This window comes from Neofelis nebulosa, chromosome 3 (genome assembly GCF_028018385.1).
Source record: "Neofelis nebulosa isolate mNeoNeb1 chromosome 3, mNeoNeb1.pri, whole genome shotgun sequence".
NCBI classification, from domain to species: domain Eukaryota; kingdom Metazoa; phylum Chordata; class Mammalia; order Carnivora; family Felidae; genus Neofelis; species Neofelis nebulosa.
The window spans coordinates 204,046,791-204,063,764 of NC_080784.1; the positions used below are offsets into that span (position 1 = coordinate 204,046,791).

The window sequence follows — 16,974 nt, forward strand, 5'->3', positions numbered from 1 at the left end:
CAACCGGCCAGGAGCCAGGAGCCTCTGAGCAGCTGGGGGATGCCCACCTGTCAGGCCTGCAGCCGCCAGGGACGGCATCTAGGCCCAGACAGAGCACGGGTCTTGCTCGAGGACCTGGCATCCATCAGAGCTGGCCCTGGGGCCCCTCCCAGGTCTGGGACTCCCCTCAACCCCACCTCGCCCGCTGTGACCCCACAGGCTGCAACGTCAGGAGACCACCACACTCCTTATCTGCTGGCCCCCGTGCCAGCAGGCCAAGGCTACGTGCAGAGCTAAGGGCATTCCCTCCATACCACAGGGAAACTGAGGCACAAGGAACCCGTAGCTAGCGCGTGGGATCTGGATCTAGGTCTGACACAGGATGCCGCCTCTGACAATTTCCCTGGCCACCCAAAAAAACAGGCCACAAACCAAGCAGGCAAATACACGGGGCCCTGAGGCCACACCCAAGCCATCTCAAAGGTGACCCACATCATGTAACTGAAGGAAGACGTGCCTGCAGCCTGGTGGCATGGAGGAGAGGGAGCCTGTGACCTGGGAAGGTTGTACAGCCTCTCGGGCTTTGCCCAAAGGGCCCATCTGGGCAGCTGGATGCCGGACAGAGTGATGCCCACCTACACCTGTTAGCACCAAGCTCTGGGATGATGCCAGTCTTCTTGGCGGGAGGGGGGCATCAGGGCACTTGCCCTCATTGATGATGGAAGCCCCTGACCCGCCAGATGTGCACAGCGGCCACACACGAGAGCCAGGCGCCAGGCACGCGGGACCACCGCTCCCCCCACTGCGGTGTGGGGTGCACATAACGGCCCGGGGACACATCTGGGGCATGAGCCACAGGTGGACGGGAGCAGGCGCGCTGGCATTTCCAAAGGGCTGGGCAAACTCACAAAGACAAGGGAACGTGGCCGCCTAGCAGTGACCATCACAAGCTACTGAGGACCTACTATGTGCAGGGTTTCCCACTCGAATCTCATCCGCTCCAGGTGACCAGGAATATTGTCTTCACACCCCAGGAAGCCGAACTCAGGAAGGTGCCACCATTCGCCAAGATCACAATTTGCCACCAGGCGGACAGCACGGTTCAAACCCCAGCCCCCTTGCTCGTTGGATTCACGACCCCGCACGGCCCCCGGTGCCCACAGAGCCCCTCTCCCAAGACAACCACAAATGCTGGTGCTCCTTCCAGGGTTCCCCTTGATTACAGGAGGGACCGGAGCCATCAATTATGATCACAGAAAACCTAAAATTACCCTGTGTGCACCCTGTCATTATCCCCACCTGCCATTAGATAAATGTGTCTGCAGGTTCTGCCGGGTCTCAGGGCGCCCCGCTCCCCAGCCACCTCCAGAGAACAGGTTGGCCATTTCAGAAATCCTCTTCTAGAGAATTCTGCCTCCCGCTGCCTGCCATTTGCTCTCAGCCACTCTCCCAACGCCCACTGCCAGTGCGGTCCCTCCTTCCTTGGTTGGAGGGGGAGGGGACTATTTCCCCTGCGAGATGGGTCCCTGGAAACAGCCCTCCTAAACCAAGAGCAGAGCTCAGGGCAAGCACTCGCTAAATGCACACTCCCTCCCTGGTCCCGTTTCCCCCCAGCTTGTCCCGGTGGTTTCTGCACTATGGCCAAGGGCCATACTGCAGTCTTTGGCAAGACAGGCTCAGAGGAAAGAGCACAGGAGGCAGGGAGCACCAGGTTTGAATCCCCACTCCGCTGCGTGAGCCGAGCAAGGGACTCAAGCCTGGTGAGCCTCGGTCGCACCCTGAAAAATGGGGTGACGGCCCCTCCCTGCCAGGGAAGGTACGGACCAACCCTCCGCCCAGTGCCAGGCCCACAGGAGACTCTCAAATCAGGGGCCCCTCTGGCCGCGCACCAGACTCATGCCAAGGCCTCCCTGCTGTAGGTCTCAGTTTCCCCAAGCGCAGTAGGTGCGGCTGGCTTGTGACGCTGTGGGATTTTCCAGGGCCACACAGAGGCTGTCAGATCCGGTGGGTGCGGCGGGAGGCAGCATGGGGGACGCGCAGGGGTGCGGGCCCGAGATGCCGAGCGGTGGGAGATGGGGCGGGTCGCACACACCTGCGGGGTCTATGCCCCCAAACCTGCAGCTGAAGAGCCCAGGACGCCGGGGGTCGACCTGACGCCCCACCCCCAGCCCGCTCAGGCGGCGCGAGCGCAGCACAAGGGCGGCACCCCCTGCCGCAAAGCCCCCCAAGTCATCACACCCTTCCGTGGCAGGGTCTGCGGCGGCCCTGCTCCCCACCGCCCGGACCCGGTCGCCTTCTGCAACCTGCAGCGGCCCGGGACCCGTGAGAAGCAAAAAAGTGGCGCCTTCCAGACAGCCGGGCGCAGCCACCCGGGCCGGCGCGGTGGGAAGGGGTCTCCGGCCCGGGCTGCAGAGCTGCGCGCGCCGCAGGCGCAGGGGCAGGGGGCTGCGGACCGCCCCTCGGGTTTGCCAAGACCCCGGGACAAGAGTTGGGTGGAGCCACCGGGTGATTTCCCCGGTGCTGCAGGTGCAGCCCCAGAATGCCCCCACAGCCCTCGCTGCGCCGCGACCCAGCTCGGGGACGCGCCGGTCCCTCGGTCCCCACACTCACCTGCACTCATCTCGGCGGCAGCAGGGAGGCGGGCGGTCCGGCGTTGCGGCGGCCCGAGGCTCCTGCCCGCAGGGGCCGCGCCCGCGCGATCGCCAGCCCGCCAGCCCGCGGGTTCCCGGGTCCGCCAGCCCCGAGCAAGGTCCGCGCCCGCCCGCAGCGCCGCCGCAGCCCCCCGGCGCGCCGGCCCCGCCCCGCCGGCCCCGCCCCCCGCCGGCCCCGCCCCCTCCCGCGGCCCCGCCCCGTTCCGCCCCCGCCGCGCCGCTGGCAGGACGCGCCCTGGGAAGTGTAGGCGCAGCGCCCCCGCCGCTCCGCCTTCGCGGCCCAGCCGCCGCACGGACGAACTACAAGTCCCGGCAGGCAGCGCGGCCCGCGCACGCGCAGCCAGGCGACGCCGCTGCGGCCTCCCGCCGCGGCCGGTGGGTCTCTGCGGGGCTGTCAAAGCGGCCTGGCTGGCGCCTTGGCTGGCGGCGGCTCCCGAGAGCCCGGGAGTGACAGGGAGAGAAGCCAAGGGACAAGAGCTTGGTGCAGCTCCAGTTGAGTCGTGGAGTTGCAGGGGGCTTGAAGACCTGGGCCAACCCCCGCCTCACCCAGTTGTGCAGACAGGGAAACCGAGGCGGGGCGCGGGCTGGCGCGGGGCTCCCGACTCCAGGTCTAGGGCAACACACCGCAGGCTCCCGCCGCGCTGCACTGGCTGGCGCCTTAGGAGGGGCCGCGTCCTACCCCGCGGTAGTCCCCGGCCCCAGTCTCTCTCCCCCCTCCCCCCCTCCCCGCTGTCACCGACTGCCCTCTGTGACGTCAGGAGCCCAGCACGGGGCGGGGTCCGAGTCCTGGAGAGGGAAGGACTAGGGGTGGGCCTCAGGAAAGGACTGGGAGCGGGCAGAACCCGCTGGTGCCTGGTACTGACAAAAGGGGTCCTCGGGGTGCAGGCGACTGGACTGGAGGAACATTCGGGAGGCAGGCTTCCGGACCTGGCACGGCGGGGTGAGGTGGCAGGAGGACGATTGGCTTGGGCCAAGGCTGTTGGGAGGTGCAGTCAACAAGGGAAGGAGGGCTGGCCGCAGAAAACGTGGACTCTGAATGGCATACCGAAGCGGGAGCAGATTCTCTGGCCCATCTACCCCGGACTCCCGGGAAAGCCCAAGCCCAGCAGAACCGGCCACAGGCAAGGCCGGTCAGGCCCGGCCGGGCGCCCTAGCAACCCCAGGAGGCCTGCCCTGGTGGCTGGCCCTGCAGCTGCAGGCTCTAATCCCTGTTCTGGGCTTTTCCCCAGAACACAAGCGCGGTGTGGTGCGAGGGTCCGATGCCTCCCTCCCCGCTCGGCTTCCCCTCTTAATGCGACCCTGAGCAAGACCCTTATGTGGGCATCAGGACCGATGAGCGAAGTCGGCTGAGAGCATGAAATCTGGGTCATCGGTCTTGGCCGGGCAGATGCAGGCCAGCAGGGACGGAGGAGCCTGGGGTCTGACCCACCTGGTAGGGAGCCCAGCTTCACCTGCTCGCGCAAGGTGCCTCGTGTCCATCATCCAACCAGACAGAGCTCCTGCCTCACAGGACGGTTCTGGGGATTACACACGCTAATGTATGCCGTGCACGCCTCTGAGTTGAGATCGATAAACGTCTTGGACATCATGCCATCGTTATTACTGTTGTTCTCAGTGCCTTGCACGGGGTCTGCGGCAGAGCGGGCTCTCCCCACAATCCCCACAAACGTCTGTGGAGTGAAGGGGGAGAAGGATGGAGGCAGGAGAGGGTGGGAGCACCCCTGCCACCGATCACCCTCCTCAGGAAGCTCTCTGCCGAGCCCCCCGCAGTCCTGCTTCCTCCCTTGCAGAAGCATCAGCACCCCCGTGTCTCCAAAGATCCCTAGGAACCTCCTGGAAGCATATGATTTCCTCCGCAGAGCCTGGTGAGGACGGCAGGGAGGCCGCGGTCACACCGCTCGGCCTCGGGAAAAACCAAGGTGTGGATGCGGGTGTGAGTCAGGGTGGGTGTGGTTAGCCTGGTTCCTGGCTGGTCCCAGAGCTCAGCCTGCTGTGTGGCCACCCCGGGCCTCCCCATGGAGCTGGCATGAAACAGCAGGAAGGGAGTGGGGGGTCACAGCAGTTTTCAACCCGGAAAGACCTCAGGGTCATGTGATTCTGGCACATTCTTTCAAGAGGACGGAACCTAAGGCCCAAGGAGGCCCTGCCCAGAGTCACCCAGCAAATCAGAGGTAAGGGAGGGGCTTGACCCAGGTCTGTGGCTATGCTGCCAGCCCTCCGCCCTCAGCAGGTGCCCCGGCAAGGGGACCTGTCACCGGGGCAGGCCTGCTCGCATGTCCTCTCTTCCTGCACAGCACCTGCCGCCACTGACTGATTGGATAGACTGACCCACACTTTGGTTCTCATCCCTGGTACTGTGAACCAGGTGTGACCTCGGGCAACTTGCTCGCCCTCTCTGTGCGTCATTTTTCTTACCTTTCAAAGCACAGTATGAACCCCAGTAGGGTTTGTTAGGAGAATAACGGAGTAATGTGTCTGGCAAGAAGTCAGAGCCCCATAGGTGTTATTATCAACATTGTTATTAAAACAGATCCGGGAGACACATCACTTCCCCTAAAGACTGTTTTCTTTTCTCGTGTATTTCTTACATCCATCCACCCACCCCCCATCCATCCATCCATCATCCATCCATCCATCCTTCCTTCCTTCGATCATCCATTCATCCTTCCATCTGTCCATCCTTCCATTCTTCCTTCCTTCCATCGTCTATCCGTCCATCATCCATTCATCCTTCTATCTATCCATCCTTCTTTCTATCCTCTATCCTTCCATCCATCCATCCACCCATCCCCCATCCATCCATCCATCCTTCCTTCCATCATCTGTCTGTCCATCCATCCATCCATCCTTCCTTCCATCATCTGTCTGTCCATCCATCCATCCATCCTTCCTTCCTTCCATCATCTGTCTGTCCATCCATCCATCCATCCATCCTTCCTTCCATCAGCCGTCTGTCCATCCATCCATCCATCCATCCTTCCTTCCATCATCCGTCTGTCCATCCATCCATCCATCCTTCCTTCCATCATCTGTCTGTCCATCCATCCATCCATCCTTCCTTCCTTCCATCATCCGTCTGTCCATCCATCCATCAATCCATCCTTCCTTCCATCAGCTGTCTGTCCATCCATCCATCCATCCTTCCTTCCATCATCCGTCTGTCCATCCATCCATCCATCCTTCCTTCCATCATCCGTCTGTCCACCCATCCATCCATCCATCCTTCCTTCCATCATCCGTCTGTCCATCCATCCATCCATCCATCCACCCATCTATCCACCTTTAATGAACACCTTTAGTGTACTGGGCACTGTTCTAGTTTTTAAAAAATGAGAATTTTTTTCTCAAGTCACATGACTCATTATACAAAATGATGCCACCTGAGGCCCTGAAGGCAAAGGGGGGCGGGTGTCAGAGGACCTTCAAGGGCTCCTTGAGACAAGGAGGTTCCAGGCTAACAGTCAAGGGACAGCTGGCTGGGTGGGCGCAGATACAGAAGGAACCATAAGGCGGTGGGGGCTTGCCTTCCCCGCCCCCAGCCCCCTCCTGCTGGGCTCACACCTCCTGCAGACAGAGGGACACCCTTGTGTTCTGGGCCCCTGGCAGACAAGGAAGGGGCTTCACCTCTCCTTGAGGGCCCCTCCCACCTCAAGTGCTTATTACAGCTTTCACTGGGGTCTTCAAGCCCCTCACAGGTGCCCCAGACAGTGGCCCCCTGGCCCTTTCTTCCAGCTCCATGCCCCTTCTTTTTTTAAATTTTTTTTTTTCAACGTTTTTTTTTTTTTTTTTTTTTTTTTTTTTAATTTATTTTTGGGACAGAGAGAGACAGAGCATGAACGGGGGAGGGGCAGAGAGAGAGGGAGACACAGAATCAGAAACAGGCTCCAGGCTCCGAGCCATCAGCCCAGAGCCTGACGCGGGGCTCGAACTCACGGAACGCGAGATCGTGACCTGGCTGAAGTCGGACGCTTAACCGACTGCGCCACCCAGGCGCCCCTCCATGCCCCTTCTTGCCCCACGTGCCTTTGCCTCACCGTTCCCACCTTGGAACTTACATGGCCCAGTTGATTTAATCCTTCCCACACCCCTTGAAGCAGGGCTGTGGTCTTGTACCCTATAGGCTTGGAAAGGGGACAGAACCCGGCCGGGCCTCACGTCGGGGAAGCACAGAAGGGGTGGAGATTTCCAAGACTCTCGTGGACTAGGTCGGAGCGCTGGCCGGAGCCTCTGACCTGCAACACTGGCCTTTGTCCCTCCCGGATGGGTCCCGGGCACTCGGCCTGCTGCCTCTGGCACTGTCACGGCCGCCTTGGGATCCGGAGGCTCTCAGGTATGGATGCTGCTCCGAGGCCATGCTCCAAGGTGGACGGCGGTGTCATTGGGCCAAGATGTCAGAGCACCTGGGCCCACGAACAGCCCTGCCTGGTGCTGACAGGCAGGTGCTGGGTTGCACAGGAGGCTGGAAAGGGATGGTCAGAACCCCGGGGAAAGGCCCTTTTCTTTTCATGATAAATGCTCCTGCAAGAAGCACAGGCACCTGTCACTGTGCCACGGGCCTGCAAATGGCTTCAAAATTGGGGGCATTTGTCCTGAAAACGTTTATTGCCCCTTTGAGACACACGAAGGCCTTGGGACGTACAGCATGTTGGGTGGAGAGCCGGGTGGCCCCCCAGGGGCTGACCTCACACAGTCTGGGTCAGGTAGAGATTTGGGTCGGGTTTCTTGAGAACAGCCCAGGAGGGGCTGGGAGGCAGAGGGGTCAGCGACCCATGGGCCAGGGGGCTACTCCTATGGGACAGAAGAGCCTGGATGGAGGGCTTTTGTCTCACCCTCATGGGACCAGCCTCATGCTCAGATGGTGGGAGCTGAGGGGCAGTGGAAACTGCCCCTGAGCAGAATGCCCAGGGCCAAGCCAGGCCAGGCGGGCAGCCAAGACCTGGGACAGCTCTGTGCCCATGAACCCTTCTTTACTGGCATCACCATCATATCCCCATTTTACAGACAGGGAAACTGAGACTTTAGCTTACCCCAATGCAATCTATTCCCAAGTGGAAGAGCCAGGCCCTTTGGAGGAGGCTGTGGGCTTTTGGGACAGTGCCTTCTAGGTCTGGCACCCGGGAAGCCAAGCGACAAGGCTGAGCGTCCTGGGCCAGGGATGTGGAGCAGGCCTTTCTGGGCCCCAAACTATGCCAGGCCCGCTGCTCCCTGGGCTGCTGGAAATGCTCCCACCCTCACCTGGATAACTCAAGCTCACCTTCTGGATTTTGATGGAGACTTTCTCCTTGGAGAAACCCCCCTGACTAAGCCAGGGGCCACCTCTGCTCCCCGCGGCATTGCCCGTCACTGCCACATCACTCCCCGGTCTTGCCATTTGGCTCCTGTCTGGCTCCCCAGCCAGACGCCAAGCTTGCCAGGCAAGACTTGGTCATCTTGGGGTCTCTGGCACGTGCTGGGGTCTCCAGAGCATCTCAGGGTCCGCAGAGCACCCTGGGGTCTCCAACGCAGAGGAGAGTAGCCACTAAGCCGTGGTTTCAACACGCTCCCGGCCGTGGTCCCCTTTGCCACCCCTCGCTCAGCTCTTTCCAAAAGGAAAGAGGTCATAGTCCCCTGAGCCCCCCTCCCAGTGTTCCTGACCTTGTCCTGGGTCTGCTCTGGCTTCCCACAAGTTGCTTCTACAGAGAGCAGCACAGAGTGGCTGGGATCCCCCGGGGCCTGGTCTAGAAAGGTGTCGCCCTGAAAACCCAACTGTGCCAGAAGCCCCCAGTCAAAGTCACACGGTGGCCAGCGGAAATAGACAGCATCTGGTAGCCCTCAATGACCCCAGGGCCCCTCCGGGCACAGTCTGGCTGCAGCTGTGGGTTTCTCTGTCCTTCCTTCACCTCCAAATACAGCCCAGCAATTGATTTACTTCACAGCCAAGCGGGGGAACAAATGAAATAGGTTTTCATTTGTGGGATCTTTCCAGGCACTCAATAGTTTAAAACCATGCCATATGAAGCCAAGGGTAAAAGCAACACGTGACTGGGCCGCCTGGGTGGCTCAGTCGGTCGAGCGTCCGACTTCGGCTCAGGTCACGATCTCGCGGTCCGTGAGTTCGAGCCCCGTGTCGGGCTCTGTGCTGACGGCTCGGAGCCTGGAGCCCGCTTCGGATTCTGTGTCTCCGTCTCTCTCTGTCCCTCCCCGACTTGTGCTCTGTCTCTCTTTCTATTAGAAATAAATAAAATGTAAAAAATAAAATTAAAATAACATGTGACTCGTGCCTTGCAAGAGCCTTGCTCTCGCAAATGGACATCACACACCTCGAGTGTCCGGCTGACTCGAGCCCAACCTCACCGTCCCACGCCTACGGCTCACCTGAGTTCCCCGGGGAAGGTGGGAAGGAGGAGTGTGCTGGGGGGGTGGGGGGGGCGGGGCAGTCACGGGTGCACTGCCCGACTGCAGCCACCAGTCCTTCCACCCTCGCCACCTCCGGGTTCGGCAGACCCAGCAACGTTTTGCCGTCACGGAGACGGCTGGTCACGGTGATGGAATGAAGTCGGAGAGACGGGCCTCGTTCTGGAAATGACTCCGCACAAGACGTGGCGTTGGGGCTGCCGATCAAATAGCCTTTCGCCTGATGAAATTGTGTGCCTCTGCGGCAGAAGCGGACGGGGGCAGTCGGGAGCATGTGAGAGCAGCTCAGAGGCAGGGAGACACATTCACCCACCACCTTGCGGTGCTGGAAGCCGGAGAGGTGAGGCAAGAGCCGGTCCGGGCCCCCCGGGAGTAACTGCACCACGTCCTGTGGCCGTGTGACAAAAAGCACCACAGAACACAGAAGTGTGTCCTGGAGGCCAGATGTCTGAGGTGCTGGCAGGGCCGTGCTCCCCGCAAAAACTCCCGCGGAGGGTCCTTCCTTGCCCTCCCCCGGCTCCCAGGGGCTCCTGGCGCTCCTGGGCGTGTGGCTGCCCCACTCCAACCTCGCCTCCCCGTGCTGTCCCTGTGCCTCCTGCAAGGATGCCAGTCCTTGGATTTAGGGCCCGCCTACTCCGGCCGGGCCGTGTCTTAGCCCGTTATACCCACGAAGACCCTATTTCCAAATAAGGTCACCTCACAGGTCCTTGAGGGTTGGGATCTGAGCCTCTCTTTTGGGGGCCCGATCCAACCCAGCACCGTGCTCCATAAGGACCCGGGAGGAAAGCTTCCGGTCTAAGGCCTCCCGGTGGGAGGGCAGAAAACAGGGGCTCAGACGGACAAGGTCACACTAGGAGTCGGGTCCCAGCAGGCCGGAGTCCACTATTGTCCCCAGCTTGTTGATGACAAGGTGAGCCCATGGCCTCATAGGGGACGCCAGGGCAGCCCTCCCGGATGGGGAGACCACCTCTTGTTCTGGGCAGCGGAGGGCTCCCGACAAAGCCTCACGCGGCACCTCCTCGCCTCCAGTCCCAGCCGCCGCTGACCCCCAGGCTCATCAAAGCGAGACACGTCACCTCTCAACGCGGCACCGCAGCCCCGGGCTTTGTGCGCAGGAACAGTCCCGCCTCCTGGGAGAAGGAGAGGGCCCAGGCGAGGACCGTCCTCCCCAGCTGCCACCGTGAGCAAGGGGTGGGCTTTGGGGAGGACCTTCACCCCCTCGCCTCCTGCAGGATTGCCAAGGGCTTTGTCCTCACCACCTCTCGCTCCAGCGCCCTTTCCGGCCCAGAAGGTGAGCACCGCGTGGTCTGACGCACAAGGGGCCTTAGGTCACCAAGACTAAGCGATGTGCAGAAGTCACTAGCGAGGACAGGCCTGGCTGAGGCCCGATGAGCGTCCTTCCGACGGCCAGCACAGGGCACTCTCCACTAGAATTTTGGGGGGCTCCAACCAAGCCACTGGGAGCAGACACAGGACTGAGGGGTTTGAGGACAATGCCAAACGCCACTGTCTGGGGCAATGCTAAAAGATGCAGTTTCTGGTGTTTTCATATTAAAAACAAAAGCAAAATAGTGCCCCCCAGACCAAGCTTGCCCGTCACCCCATGATCATCTTGGTCATGTTTCTGGGAGAAGCGTCTACATTCGCTGTCTGCACCACCTCCCCTCCCGTTCACTCAAAACCACCTCCAATCCCCGCCCAGCCGCGCCCAGCCACACACCGAGGACCCCCTCGGGGCTCCATCCTGTGGACACGGCTCCCCCTGGGAGCTGATCTGCTGTCTCTGCAGGTCCCACACCAACCACCTTTCCAGAACACTCCATCGTTTCCTGCTCTCACCCCTCCCGGTGTCCATCACTGGGTTCTCCCTCCCTGGAGGGTCTCAGGGCCCCCCTCCTCCCTCCCTCCCCGGGGCAAATGCACACCCACCCTCGTGGGGAGGAAGCCCCTTCTGTGATGGTCAGTTTCATGGGTCAACTCAGCCAGGCTGTGGTTCCCGGCCAATCAGCCAAACACTCACTCCTCTGGACGTGGCCGCGAAGGTTATTTTGCAGGTGTGGTTAACATCTGTTATCATTTGACCTCCAGGGAAGCAAATTGTCCTCCATAACGTGGGACCTCATCTAATCCTTTCAAGGCCGTAAGAGCAAAACTGAGAGCAAAACTGAGATTTCGCGGAGAAGAAATTGCACCTCAAGACTGCAGGGTCGACTCCTGCCCGAGCGTCAGCCTGCCCTCGGGATCTTGTTCTTGCCAGGCCCCAGAATCCCATGCGCCGATTCCTTAAAAGAGACCCATATCTACCCCCTGCCTACCTACCTATCTACCCACCCATCATCCATCTGTCCATGCATTCTTTCTTCCTTCCTTCCATCCATCACCCATCCACCCACCCACCCATCCGTCCATCCTTCCATCCCTTTGCCTCGGGCCTCAGTGGGTCACAGCTCCCCAAGGGCTGCACTCCTCACCCACTTCACCCCCCAGCCCTGTTCCCATCCCACCACCTCTGGACCTCCCACCTCTGGACCTGGGTCCCACGGCTCCACTGAAAGGCCTTCCTCTCCTCCTCTTCCTGGCCCTACCGATCCATAAGAACTGGTGTAGACACCACCTCCTCTTGGAGGTTCTCCCTGACCCCTGAGCTGAGCTGGGCACTCCTCTGGGTTTCACTCCTCTTATTACAGGTCTGGTCACATGAAATCGTTGATGAGCGTCCTTGTGTCCCGCACGAGATGGTGAGCTTTGGATGCTGTGAGATCCTCAGAGAAAAGCTGGGATCTGAAGGACCAGGAAGGACAGCTAAAGGAATGGGCTGGAGGGACAGCCCAGGCAGGGGACTGTGTTTCATTCGATGTTTTAACTCCAGTTCCTGGGGCCCTAACTCGTTCTGGAGAGTCCTTGGGGTGTCTCACAGAGAAAGATTTGAAAACAGTGATTAAGAAAGTGGGGTGAAGGGAAATGAGGTAGAGAATAGCAGGAACTTGGGGCTGAGGTCTTCCACTGACCCCTGCCCCGGGTGGGGACACCAGCCGAGGGCAGTCCCACCTGAGCCCCAGCAGAGAGAGGGACGGGCCAGTTACATGCCGTCCTGTGTCTACATGACTAAAAACAGCTGCAGAGAAGAGGTGTGGCTGTCCTGTTCTTCTAGGTCCCGTGGGCGAGGAGCCTGGCCTCGCCCACACCCCACCCGGCAGCAGACCAAACTGTCCCTTCCTTCCTGTCCCCGTGGGGAGCTGGCCAGAGGCCTGGGTGCTGACTGAGCGTCCAGGGCACAGAGGGCCTGGCACAGGGCAGGTGAGGAGCAAGTGTCTCCCCGAAGGAACTTGGCTGTGTTCATGAAGAGGCCGATTTTTTTTAACAGGAAAGTGGCACATAATTTCACGGAAAAGATTGGCTACTGATCACCTTAAAAAATAAAACTACTAGTTAACTTATCAGCAAAACGAGTTTCTTTGGAGCACAGCAGAGAATCGCAAACCCGCATCAAGTGGCCAGACTAAAACCACAGGTGAATCCTTAGAACCGTGGGGGGCTCTTTTATAGTGGTGGGGAGGGGGCACTATTGTAAACTGAAAGTCTATTGGATGAAACTGGGAGTTGGAAGTGTAGTGGCTTCTCATTGGCCGGGCTGTGGCAGTCTCTCATTGGCTGGGCTGTGGCAGTCTCTTATTGGCTGGACTGTGCTAGTCTCTTACTGGCTGGGCTGTGGCAGTCTCTTATTGGCCGGGCTGTGGCAGCCTCTTATTGGCTGGACTGTGGCATTCTCTCATTGGCTGGAACTGTTGCTGGGGGAGAAGGAAACCTTCCTTCTTCCTGCTGGGTTAGTAAAATACTGGCCACAGTGGAACCTGCCTGCAAGGTTCTTCTCTTTCCCTTGGGTCTGCAATTGACGGGGAGGGGTAGGGCTGAGATCTCCCCCTGCTGGCCACCGGACTCCACTGTAAACCACGTTTCCTTTACTAATTTTCACACTACCGTCCACTTCCCAGGATACTGTTCGGGAGGCGGCGGTGGGGGTGGGGGGGAAGCTTTATTGTTTCAAGGCCCATCAGTCTCTGTTCAATGGCCCCTGGCAGTGGATTCCTCTAATTGAGGGCACAGCATCAAGGAGTCCTGAGTCCCAGCCATCCCAGCTTTTATGCCAGCCCACAGAGGTGGACAGACAATGCCCCCAGCAAAGACCACCCTGGCACTTTCAGCCAACACAAAGGGACAGAAGGGAAGGGACAGTTTCCCACAGGCCTTTAACCATACCCCACCCTTCCTGATAGCTGGGGTCTCAGGGTCAGAGGCTGTACAGTTTGTGATCATGATCTAATTAAGTATGTGAGCGTGGAGACAGTGGACAGCCCGTCAGGAGCTCCTTAGCCTCCGTGTCCTGACTGCTGTTTATCTAACTTCCCCCTTCCCTTGCTCTTGCTTTCTCACAGTGCCCAGGTTTCTGTTCAGAGGCCACCACTCCTCCTCCACACAGCCCACGGACTTCCCAGCAGCAGGCCCCCACTCAGAAGGTTCCGATGGGTCTAAGGTTGACAAAGATCAGCTACACCAGTCAGCACCCAGCGTTCCCTGGACACAGGACTTTCTCCAGGAATGGCACGTGACCCAGTTCAGACCAATGGCATGTGAGCAATGGCTTGCTGAGGAATGATGGAAAAGACGTCCTCAGCCTAGGGACAGAGCTCGGGAAGACTCTCTCCGTCCTAGTCTGGATGTTGTGGTGGCACATGTACCCCAGTGACAGCTGTTGCAATTTTGTCCCCACTCGGGAAGCCAGCCAGAGGAAATTGTGACAAAGTGGGGCCAGAGCCCCTGGATCCAGCCAATCCCGAGGCCCAGCTACCTCTGGACTTCCAGATCCAAGAGCCAAGGAAGACCTTTTTCTTTAAGCACTTGGATTTGAGTTTGTTGTTGTTTATAATACCCCCAAGCCCCTAAATCAACAGTGTTTGTGACTCACTGAAATAAACACGTTTAGAACGGTGATAGGGTCTCCCTCCAGATGGCACAGGGTTTGGATTGGTCCTGGCTTAAGTGGCAGAATCGTCCTGGGGGCCCTCACCTCTCACCTGCCCACACCCTGCCCCGGTCTGGCTGGCATGCTTGGGGAATCCCCGAGAGCCTCTGGCTTACCTGACACCTCGTCAGAGCCAGAGAGAAAGGTGACATCTTTCAACTCTACTCCAGGCAAGACGCAGGGAGAAAAGGCTATCATCCGTTGTATGTCAGGGAAACCCCTTAGAGGTGAGCTGAGAGATGAAAGGAGATAGGTGCCCCTGCAGGTGCTCCCTGGGTCCCCAATCCTCCACCCAACAGGGCAGACAGAAAACCATACAGACCGGGGTCAGTGTTCAACTTACGGACAATCGACAACGTTGTCCATACAGACTGCCGAGGAAGCACTCAGACCAAGGCTCCCGTTTTGCAGCATGGAAGGTGTGACGTGGAACCCCAGACCGTGGGACCCACTCTCTGGGAAGCAGCCAGCTGACGGGACAGCCCACCCAAGGCTCAGCGCCCCACCTTCCGCTGCGTTTCCTGTTTTCCAGGGTGTGGGGTGTACATCGAGCCGACAGGTCGTGCGTGGGGCCGGAAAGCAAGGGTGGGAGCGAGATCGGCCCCTGCCAGTCATTCTCAGGGGCCTGCTGGCAGACTTTGTGCTGCCCGCTCTGTGGTCTCCGGCTCCGTGGGGTCGGCGGTCCTGGCCCAGGGTGGTCGGAGGGGATGGCGATGATTCCACCAGGGGACAGAGCAAAGGCTCTATTGAGGTTGAAACTTGCTAGCGAGGACCTCGTCCCAACGGACCACAAGGCAAAGAGTGACTACACCGGGGGTCGTGATCAGCCCTCAGCCCGAGGAGCCGGGGAGGCCCCTGCCTGGTGGGGGCCGGAGGGCACGTCTGCCATGCACAGGATCACGGGGGTCTCGCGGTTCTTCTGTGCCCCGGGACAGCGGTGAGTAGCGGCCAGTGATAGGGGAGTCCGGGCCCCCGTCCCAAGGCCGGCTGAGGGGGTGTGGTGTCTGTGGGGACAGGGGCGGGGGGAGGAGAGCACCCTCCTGAAATCTACTTTTTTAAAAAAAAATTTTTTTTTTTTTTTTAGCGTTTATTTATTTTTGAGACAGAGAGAGACAAAGCATGAACGGGGGAGGGTCAGAGAGAGGGAGACACAGAATCTGAAACAGGCTCCAGGCTCCGAGCCGTCAGCACAGAGCCCGACGCGGGGCTCGAACTCACGGACCGCGAGATCATGACCTGGGCCGAAGTCGGCCGCTTAACCGAATGAGCCACCCAGGCGCCCCTGAAATCCACTTTTGAAACCTGCACCTTGATTATTGTTTCCTCCTTTTTCCAGGCCCTTCGCAGGCTGTTGTGAAGGAGAAATGGGGGGGGGGGGGTGGCTCGGGGATTCTTGCAAGTAACGAGTAGCCAGACCCGCGTTCTAAACAGCGAACCATCTGCTTTCCTGCGTTCGGCCAGTGAGAGAGAGACCGAGAGAGACAGAGTGAGAGGGACAGATACACAGAGAGACAGAGGGACAGAGAGAGTGAGAGAGACAGAGGAGAGCACCAGGCTCGTTCCAGCGGTGGGAAGTTACTGAGAGCAAACGCTGGGACGGGGGTTCAGGTTCTGGTTCTGCTTCTGGTTCTGGGTAGAGCCGCCTGACAGGCTCCTTGCTGAGGCAGGCGGGGGACAGAAGTCCCCCAGGGGCCAGGAGGACGGGGAACTTGACTGACTTAGCAGGGCTCTCTCTCTCTCTCGGCGACACGCCTCTGAGACGGGCCTGGCGGAGAAGGGACTTGAAGGATCCCAGCTACCGTAGGTTGAAGGAGGGGCGGATCCAAACACGGCTGCACAGGCTTCGGACCCGCAGGCCACGCAGAGCCAGCGGGCGTCCAGGCCGAGCCACCAGCTGGCCGCCTCCTGGCGAAGGCATTGAGTTCATCGTTAAAGGGCTTGGTTTGGAGAGGTGACAGAATTGTTTCGAATTCCGTGGGGTGAGTACGTGAGCATTAAAATTCACATAACTGTGCACCCAAGCAAAGTACACTTTTGTGCATATAAAACTGGTAAACGTAATAAAAACAACAGCAAACAGGAGCCCTCCCAGTGCTGGACACACATACTTTATTCACATTCCTCGCCCGACTCTGTGCGATGATCCCTGTGCCCAGGTGAGCACGCTGAGGCTGATCGGGAGAGAGGCCTTCCCAGGGTCACATCTCTGGAGGTGGCAGCTCAGGGACCGGAGACCCAGGCCCACCCTGGTGCCCTGCAGGGCCTGGCACGTAACAGGTGCACGGGGCCAGTCTGGGGTCTGGAATGTCGGCCACAGCCGGCCCTGCCCCTTCACTGCGTGAGGGCCGCAGAGAGCGGGAAGTGCCTGCCTGCTTGGGCCTGTCCTTCCGGAGAAGTCACTCCCGGTGGCTTATTGACCAGGATCTTCTGCTGCAGAGCTCGCCTGCTGGACAGAACGGCCCGCAGCTGCCCAGAACCGAGGCCACCATGCCTGCCCCTTGGAGGTTAAGGCAGAGAGCGGAGGTCCCGGGTGGCCTGGCAAAGACAGCCCAGGCATTTGGGCCAGAGCGAGGGAAAGCGCCCGGCATGCCCCAGGGAACCTGTCCTCCCCTGTGCTTTCCTCGGGCTCTCCTGGGCCCCCACCTCACCCGTGGCCTTGCTGTGCTGGCCTTCCTGGATCCTTGGAAGATGTAGCACTCGGGAGTGCTGGAGACCCGGGCTCAGCCCCAGCAGGGTCCCAGCTGTACTGTGTGACCCAGGCGAGCCTCCTGACCCTTCAGAACCTCAGTTTACTCATCCATAAAATGGGGATGATGACAATGTGGTTGAGGAGAAATAAGACAGAAGAAGGGAAATCTCTAGGGGATTAAGCTATCAGTCAGGACCTGCCCTGATGAGCAGCACCTGAAGGTTTCATATAATTGATTGATT

At 59.7% G+C, this 16,974-nt stretch overlaps 1 protein-coding gene and 1 long non-coding RNA gene across 2 annotated transcripts in view; one reads left to right on the top strand and one right to left on the bottom strand.

The window, feature by feature from the left end:
• ABLIM2 (actin binding LIM protein family member 2) overlaps window positions 1–2,780 on the bottom strand; it is a 146,642-nt gene extending 143,862 nt beyond the window's left edge. Inside the window, exon 1 of the transcript XR_009259793.1 lies at window positions 2,590–2,780. The gene's annotated coding sequence lies outside the window, so the exon portion shown is untranslated. The remainder of the gene's footprint in view (window positions 1–2,589) is intronic.
• A 10,093-nt stretch (window positions 2,781–12,873) lies between these two features.
• On the top strand, window positions 12,874–14,012 carry LOC131506248 (uncharacterized). The gene is made up of 2 exons (XR_009258826.1): window positions 12,874–12,966; window positions 13,457–14,012. It is a non-coding gene; the product is annotated as an uncharacterized LOC131506248 (long non-coding RNA).
• The last annotated feature ends 2,962 nt before the right edge of the window (window positions 14,013–16,974 follow it).